Genomic DNA, 9,291 nt, shown 5'->3' on the forward strand with positions numbered 1-9,291 from the left:
AATTTTATTCCTTGCAGATAAAACTTTTTAATAATTAAATAATTATTTTTACTTCTGCTTATTTATGTAATTATAGAATGTTACAATTCAACATCAGGCCTTTATTAAACTCTGGCTTCAGAGCCACTGGAGACTTTTAATTTGAGAGCTGTACTTATTGGCATATTCTATTTTGTGATTAATAATACTATGGTTCCTTTAAATAATTTTTCTCCTCAAAGATTAAGTACTTAGAAGGACGAGAGCCCATCTTGCAGGGATGCACTGTGGAGCTTACTCAGGTGAAATGTGAAGTAGCCACTGCTCCCTATTTCAGTGGCTTACCTTAGCATGACTATGATCTTTAGCATTTCTGTAACAGATGAACCTATCTTTATAGGAATTGAACAGGAAAGTTTAAGGTAAAGAAGAATAAAAACATCTTTTTCCATCTTTTTCTAGTAACACAGTGATGTGTAAACAAGATAAAAATAAAAAGAAAGCATTGCCTGTTTGGAAAAAAAATCAAAGGTCATGTAAAAATAAATACCTATCTTCATGTGTCTCAGAAACTGAAAACTTCATAAACCAAATTGCAATCATTGTCTTCCTGATAAATAAGGGATGCAGATATTATAGAGTCTAAACTGTACAATGTAATGTTATTTAAAATTAAGCAATTTTTTTTTCTGAACTTGCTGCTGTTTGGTATTTCCTTTGGACCACTCGGCTATACTACCAGTAAACAAGTTACTCTAATTCAGAGGTAATGTTTAAAATTACCCACCACACACACACATACACTACACACACACACACACACACACACACATACACACACACGCACACACACATACACACATGCACACACATGCACACACATCACACACACACACACACACACACACACACACACACACACACACACACACACACACAGACATACAAACCACACACATCCCCACATACACTTACTTAAAAAAGAAACAGCAAGGGAAGTCATGGTGATTGAAATGGCACCAAAAAAAAAAAAAAAAAAAAAAATCAGTGCTTTTTAAATGTAATCATGCCTTATTGTCAAAATAAAGTTTTAACCTTTTGTATATAGATGGAGAAAATATTTGCACTGGAGCACGTTGCCTCCTTGTCACTCTGATGGGCAGATAAGGCGCCCAGAGAGCCTAGGAGTCTGTCTGCCTGTGAAGGTCTGGAGCCTACCAGGGTAGCAGCTGTTTTACATTCAAGAGAACAGGAGTTAGTTAGCAACATTTTATAAGAAATAAATGGGCCTTCAGTACACTGCAGTTTCTGGTAACCTCTGAACAGGAGGAACGTTCTTCAGCAAGAAATGAAGATAAGAAGAACACCTGCGGTGGCTTATTTTCAAAACAGAATCGGTGTCGCTGTAGAACTCAGGCAGCAGCTGGCGTTTCTCCACTCCTTGGGTTCTGTCTTCTCCCTCCATGCTTTTCTAGTCAGGACTGTCTCTACAGCCCAGCACTCCTTACAAACTCTGAGCTGGTGATCAAAACAAAGCAAAGCAAGATCTGCCCAAATATCACAACCCAAAGTGTTACGCTCCGCCTTAACCCTGGAAGTGTTTTAAGTAAGTTCCCCACTACTTGCTTGATGGAATGGTCCCCGCTGATCTACGAATTTATTTTCAGTGGAAATTGAATCATTTTAAGAAGAGGCAAACAAAAATATCAAAACAGCAAAAGGATGGTGTGTTGTTTGGTTTTTGTTTCCTAAAAAAAAAAAAAAACAAAAACAAACAAACAAAAAAAAAAAAACATGTAGAAACACAGCCCTGAAGCCACAGTGTGCAGGGGCCTCAGACACCACATTGGTGCAGTTAGTGTTTCTGTCCCTTGGTTGGCATCCCAGGGAACTCCTGAACACATTGAACAAACCCTTTCACCAAGTCAGCTGTGTAGGATTTTAAGCTCATAACTTGCTAGTCATGCAGTGGATATGAATGAGGAAATGTTATACGTCTTTGCCTTGGAGTCTTGCTGTGTAGCCCAAGCTGGCCTCAAACTTGTGTGCATTCTATCTTATCCCTGCGGGTGTTGGTCTTATGTGAGTAGGCCATCACATGTGGCTATTTATATGACTTAATAAGGCCACTTCAAAAGAGGGACTTCCACAACTTGCCATTTCAGTTCTGTGAAATAGGCTGTAGTGTCTATCACACACAGACTATTATACACATGCATGCATGCATGCATTCATACATACATACATATGTACATACATACATACATATGTTCTCTCTCCCCCACTCCTTTTAGAATTATCAGTCTGTGATCTCCCTGTAACCTGCACTCACAGATGAACTGGAAAACTAAATGCCAGAGCAGAAGTGTGACTCCCACAGCTTGAGATAGGTATCATAGCACAATGTCAAATACACTTGGAATGAAGATATAGCAACTTCATTAATGGCATATTTACTCTCAGTCAAAATTGGATATTTTAGCCAATTAAAGAAGGTCAAAAATCAGTAACAATATACATACTGGGAAAAAGCAATAGGCAATTCACATTTTTTGCAGAAATAAGGAAAACCTTCAAAATATATTAAAATAATTGTTCATATGAGGGAATTGGAAAAGTGTCAAAATGTAAGCTAAATATACAAATGTCATTTTTTTTTTCTTTGTGATTGAAACCTTGGTGTCAAACCAAATAAGATTAGTTTCACAGTGGCTCAAAAGCATAAACATCCCTCCCTTACTAACAGTGCATGACAGCTGAGGCTTCCCAGACCTCCCATGCTCCTATGTGTCTTGCTGGTGTGTTAACCATGCAAGAGCCTAATCTTTCCTTCCTAAAATGCACTCAGGTTAGGGATTTAGATAGAAGGAGTTATCTCCACCTCTGGGGTCAAAGAACAGATTTGCTTGCAATTTGCTGTGAAATAATGGGATTTCAAGGCCCTAGTCCTGTTTCAGGGTCATCAGCATTGTGGGAACGAAGATTCCAGAGAACGAAGTCAAGCATGCTAACTGTCCAGCTGTGGCTTTGCTATACTACAGTGACTTGTCTCCAACCAAGGTGTCTTCAGTCGCTATCTATGAATCTATGAATGTAAACTAAGACATGCGATGCTTCGTGCTTCTTCATGGCCCTGCTCTGCACCAAGTCTGCTTCACAGCTGCTGTCATCCTGGAAAGTGGGCTGAGGGAGGGATCCTTACCTGAGACTTTTGTTGCCAGAGAGCAGAAGGCTGGAGGCTAAGTCTAACCATACCACTTAATTAGAAACTTCTGATCTGAGTTCTTTTATGTCCACTCATAGTCATTGGCCCAAACAAGTCACGTGACCAACCTAAATGGAGAGCGAAAGCATGCTTTCTTTCTTTCTGGAAAGACTCCAAAATGTTCCCTCTGGCAATGGGCAAGGAGACACCTTGGTGGTGGTGGTGGTCTTACATCACTCAGAGGCAGAGCAGTTGGCAGACCCTCGTTCATTCTAGCTTGATACCTGGCTTGGTGGCCAAAGCTGTTTTATGAATAGGACACAGAAAAATCAAATCAAAACAAATCAAATAAAATCCAGGCAGTGCAGCATGGGACGAGGAAGCCAGAGACCTACATGCCACACCACGCCACGTGGTGTGAGCAGAAAATGCACTCTTAGACCTGCCCTCTGCCCCCACTGCATAGGTGATCCATAGACACACAGAGCCCCACCCACTACCACGTGGCACAGCGAGGGAGGAGGAAGACAGACAGAGACTTTAAGATTACCATGCCACCTATAGACCTGCCCTCCTGCACATGGCACAGGTGGGCCATAGGCACCTACCTGCTGCCATTCCATGCAGCACAGAAGAGGATGTCACCCAAGGGCCCGCCAGCCTCATGGCCAGCCTGCGGCGGGGACAACCAGACTGTGCAAGTATGTGGTGGACAAATGGGAGAGAAAGGGAAGGGGAGAAACTTGAGCATGAGAGAGAGAGAGGTGGGGGGGGGGGGAACTGAAGACTCAAAGGTGAAGAAAATCAGCCTGCTGTAAAAGGCCATTCCCGCCACCTGGGACCATGGTGAAGTCCTAGCCCAAGTTACTGCTGAGGGCCATGTCTGAGTATGTGGCTACACAGTGGCAGGGGTTGGTGTCCGTGTCCACAACTCATAGTACCACTAGAAAACATGGGAATATCCTTGGTCAGGGTAGCCCCTGGGGACCATGTGGATGTCCAGAGATTGTGCAAAACTGGCCCCGCCCCTCACTGGCTATGGCACTCTAGAGAGCTGGCCCCATCTCTCACCAGCAAGGAGCCATTGGGAGAACAAGCCCTGTACCTCAAACAGCACAGGGGAGCTGGCCCTGTTGACGTGAGTGTGGCAGCGGTGACTCGAGGAGTTGGAAAAGCTGCCCACAGGGTCGCAAGCGGGGTAGAGCTAGCCTTGCTTCTTACTGCTGCAGCACTCCAGTAAGTGGGCCCTGTGCTTTGCCTGGCCAGCAGTGTAGTGCTGGCCCTAACTGAGGCAGTGAGGAGATGAGGGTGAGCCAGCCCTGAGGTGGAAGTATGGACCAACTGGCCCTACCCCTCTTCTGGCCTGAGGTGGGTTGGGTGCAGAGGCAATGCCTTCCCCTCCTAACCCCTCAACACCTTGGGAGGGTTGGCCCTGGGGTCATGAGAGCAGGTGAGTGGGCCCTGACCCTCACCAGCTGCCGTACTTGGAAGAGCAAGCCCTGCATGCATCTCAAGTGGGCACTCAAGCTAGCCTTGGAGGAGGGAGTGTGAGTGAGCTGACCTACCACTTGTCTGCCTTGCCATGAGGTGGCATTGGTGTGTGTGTGAGGTGGGTGATGCCCTCCCCATTTCCGCCTCGCCACCTGCAGTAGTCAGGAGAATTGTCCCCAGGGCATGAGAGCAGGAGATCTGACCCTGCTTCCTGCCAAAGGCAGCATAGGGTGGCCAAGCAGGAGCAGTGTTGAAGAACTCCGCCTTGGTGGTTCAATAGGGGAGAGGCAGTGTGCTGGCCAGCTCACCTATCATCCAGGGCTCAGGACCCCCAAACTCTACATCATCTGTGAATGGTTGGGGGGAATGAAAGGGCCAGTCCTGCTGATCCAAAGCTGCAGGATCTCCATGACACAGGATAACTAGTGGAGTCCTGGTGAGGAGTCAATATTGATGGCGTCACAGAAGCTAGAGACCTTGATCCAGAACAATGATTGATTGCAATGAAGATGTGTGGACAGAGGAATATACTGTGGACACACTGTGACTACAGGCTTCCAGATGTTTTCTATACTGTGTGTGTGTGTGTGTGTGCGTGTGTGCGTGTGTGTGCGCATGTACACACGCTTGGGAGGTTGTAAGAGCAAAGGGCAATCTCAGGAAAATATGTAACTTTCCCCCAGTTTCAAACTCCCTCTATTGCTGTCCAGCACAATGTGAAAGCCAGAGCCTTTACGAGAACTGGCTAATACCAGCATCATGTCTTTGAGTCTCTAAAGCAAGAGCTACAAAGACATCTTTTCTTCATGTATAGGCTGTCTCAAGTATTTCATTACAATAGTGAAAAACCTAAGAGCACAAACATATTTAATTAGCACAGATTTATAATATTGCCAAGGAAAAACTAGATAGATAATAGCCAACAATAGTCTATGGTAGTGCAACGATTACAACTTAAATATAAATGGAAAAGAAATTCCTCTCCACATCAGCAAAAAACAAATTATGGATGCACTTGAAAAGATGTAATACCTACGTGAAAATCTCTCTTAGAAGAACACAATACTTCAGCATATTAAAACCTAATGCCATGATGGTGTATGACACTATAGTGTCAGCTGGGCATGGCGATGCTTACCCATAGTTCCATTCCTTGGTAGGCTGAGTGAGAAGGACTGTAAATTTGAGGGCAGCCTGAACTACATGATAAATATGAGGTCATCCTAGGCTATATCTCAAAGACAAAACATCCTGACCCATTTTAATATGTTCTAATGCAAGTTGAATCATACTCCATTTATGTTGTTACTGCACATAAACATGAATTATACATCTGTATATGCGTCAGGGAATGAATCAAACTGCAGGAAAATATGCAACACTGTTTTACAAAACACTACGTTGTGTGTGTGCTAATATAAACATATCTGTGCATATAAGAATAACTTGATTTACATCCAGAGCGATAAGTTTGTATGGAGACTGGAGGCATCATTTGTCTTTATGCATGCTGGTGTAGTTCAGTCCCACAGTGACTTCACAATAAAAGAGTCATAAAAGCATTTCAAATCTTGTGTAGGTTTTTATTGAAATATGGCATGCTTTAAACCTGTACTTATAAACTAAACAAATATCCTGCTCACTAGGCTCTACAAAATGAGAAAATAAGGAGTCATGGGCCAACAGCCATCAACAGCATTGTTTATCACTCTTCAAAACCAGCATGGTAGGCTGAGGCTTCAAAAGACTGCACTGCATTTATTTCTATAAAGTAGCTATTGTGGCTGGAAATGAAATGTCCTCCGAAGACTTGGTTTCCAGCCCACAGTCCTGTTGGGAGGTGGGAGGGTGTAAGACGTTTAAGAGATAGGGCTGGGTTGGAAGATGTTAAGTCACTGTGGGCATGCTCTGGAAGGAACTACTGAACCGTAGCTCTCCCTTCTTTGCCTCATGGATGCCACAAGATAGATACACAGCTTTCCCTTCGCATGCACTCACCATGATACAGTGCCCACAAGCTCAAAGGTAATAGAACCAAGTGATCAGAGACAGAAATAGTGCACCCTCCCAAGAACCACCTCATCGAAGTTATTTCAGTGACGGAACACTGACTGACACAGTAGCCGAACAAAGATAGCCGAACCCTAAATTTGTTGATACCTATGTGTCAAGATCAAGTATATAGCAAACAACATGGGTTCACCTTATTCAGTGCAGACCATGTAATAGATGGATAGATAGATAGATAGATAGATAGATAGATAATAGATAGATAATAGATAGATCGATGATAGATAGATAGATAGATAGATAGATAGATAGATAGATAGATGAATGATAGATAGATCAAGCTCACACATTCTTTATTTTTATGTAGGTAGATATCGTCATCAATATGATGTAAATCTCTGCAAGACATATTAAATAATAATATAGAAATGACTTAAGAAGAAACTTTAGGGCTGGAGAGATGGCTTAGTGATTGGTTTATATCCCCGGTGGCTCTTCCAGAGAAACTAGGTTCAATTCCCAGCACTCACTAGGTAGCTCACATCATCTGTAACTCTAGTTGTAGGGAATCTAGCCCTTTTTCCTGGCTTCCACAGGCAACAGGCCTGCATGTGATGCACAGATAGACATGCAGGCAAAATGCACACACACATACACACACATAAAATTAATTTAATTAAAAAATTAAAGAGGAAACTTTAATGGACGAAAAGATTTTTGTATAGAGCAGCCTGTGTGCTTTGTTCATTTTGGTGCCATGGGGCTTGAACATGGTAGAAGAGCACACTACCCTGAGCTGTTCTCCACAGTCCATGCCCTTTTAATCCCTGAAGAACAACTCTTTCCAACCCTGGGGAACTTCTGAGGAAGCTGTGCCCTAAGCTTGCTGCCAAAGATTTATCTGAGAGGCCACTCAGAAGCTAATCCAGGCCTTTTCTCTCATGGATCCTATGGTCAGCCATGAGAATTTCTTACCTGATGTTATCACACTAAGTTTTTCCAGAGATCAAAGCATTCTGCTTTTGTACTAGTAGTTCAGTGCGGTGTGATTGCCCCTGTGTTTGTGCATGACTTGTGGCTGAAGGTGAAGTGAAAGAAACAGCTGTTTTCTCAAGCCTTCAGGGCTACAACCAGAACCAGTATCTTTGAAGCTCTTTCAAAATTCTTCTGAACCAATGAGGAGAGAAAAATCAATAAGAATATGCATTTAATCGTGTTCCAGCAACATAGAATTCACAGCAAGGAATTTGGCAGGACAAACAAGATCAGTTATTTTCTGTTAAGCACCTAAAACCATGCCCAGCCATCTGAGAACTACTCGGAGCCTTCTAAAGGTGCTGTCCTGGGAGTCATAGAGCCATGCCTTCCCTGAGAGGGTGTGAGCACCAACAGCAAGGTTCTCCTCTACCCGGAAGCATCAAAAGGAGACATGTTTGGGCTGTATATATAGCTCGGTGGTTAAACACTTACCTAGAACACACAAGGCCTTGGGTTCAATTCCCAGTACCAGAAAGAAAAAAAAAACAAAAAACAAAAAAAAAAAAAACACCAAAAAACAAACAAAAAACCCAAAACAAAACAAACAAACAAACAAACAAACAAAAAAAAAAAACCCCAAACAATCAAAAGGAAAGATATTTGACTAAAGAATTTGAGGATTTCAGTTTCAGAGTATCAAGGAAACCACCAATTATCTCAGATTTTCCAAATGAATATTTTCATCTTTACCTGTTGCTTGGCTGATAGTAGTTGGGATATTAAAAGATAATGGTAAAGTTCGTGTGTACTATGTATATTTCAGGGGGCTGAAACTAAAATCCAGCTACCAGGAAGACACACTAGTGCCGGAATGGATCCTTTCTCTTTCTGACTTAATTTTGGAAAGTGTTTTCTGGGGAAAATGTAAAGATATATCTAGTCAGCCTGCAGACGAAATTCCAGTAGCGTTTTCCAAGCACTGTTGCAGAGCAGCCCACAAGGGAGTTTGAAAAGGATTTTTGCTCACATTTTATACTTGTGTAACAGTTGCCAAGAAGAGATTTGGGGGGAGTCAGATTAAGTGGCAACTTCCAGACTCACAAAAGATTTGGATAAAATAGTTCTCATTTGTCAAAGGTGAGCGAGCAAGCCTTGTCCCCTGAATTTTACTGGCTCTGTTTGTAAAAATCTTCCTCTTACTTTTATGTTTCTGGCTAGGAAAGTAGGGGAGTAAGATGAAATGGATATTTTAGCAAAACAAACAACCATCTAATCTTGTATTAATGTTCCACAGTCTCATCTTACTTCTGACTCCCAAAGCAAGTTCCACGACCGTCTGAGTGTTTGCATAATACCGTACAAAATGTGCAGATGATGTGCGACACTCAGGATTTTCATCACTGTGATAAATATTGATGGTTTAAAAAGAGAAAAGACTTCCTTTGGCTCACTGTTTTGGAGGCTTCAGTCCGTGGCCACTTGGTTCACTGATGTTCAGCCACGGTGAGGCAAAATATTATGGTGGAGTGTGTACGGTGGTACAAAGTAGCTCACTTCATGGGGGACAGGAAGCAGAAAGGCAGACAGGAAGGAACTGGGGCAAGATCCATGCCCCCAGTGACTTAACT

The 9,291-nt window shown here is 42.8% G+C and overlaps 1 non-coding gene across 1 annotated transcript; it reads left to right on the top strand.

The window, feature by feature from the left end:
• The first annotated feature begins 3,366 nt into the window (after positions 1 to 3,366).
• LOC127194092 (small nucleolar RNA SNORA48) lies at positions 3,367 to 3,510 on the top strand. The gene has a single exon (XR_007831226.1). It is a non-coding gene; the product is annotated as a small nucleolar RNA SNORA48 (small nucleolar RNA).
• The last annotated feature ends 5,781 nt before the right edge of the window (positions 3,511 to 9,291 follow it).

Source organism: Acomys russatus, chromosome 9 (genome assembly GCF_903995435.1).
Source record: "Acomys russatus chromosome 9, mAcoRus1.1, whole genome shotgun sequence".
NCBI lineage: Eukaryota > Metazoa > Chordata > Mammalia > Rodentia > Muridae > Acomys > Acomys russatus.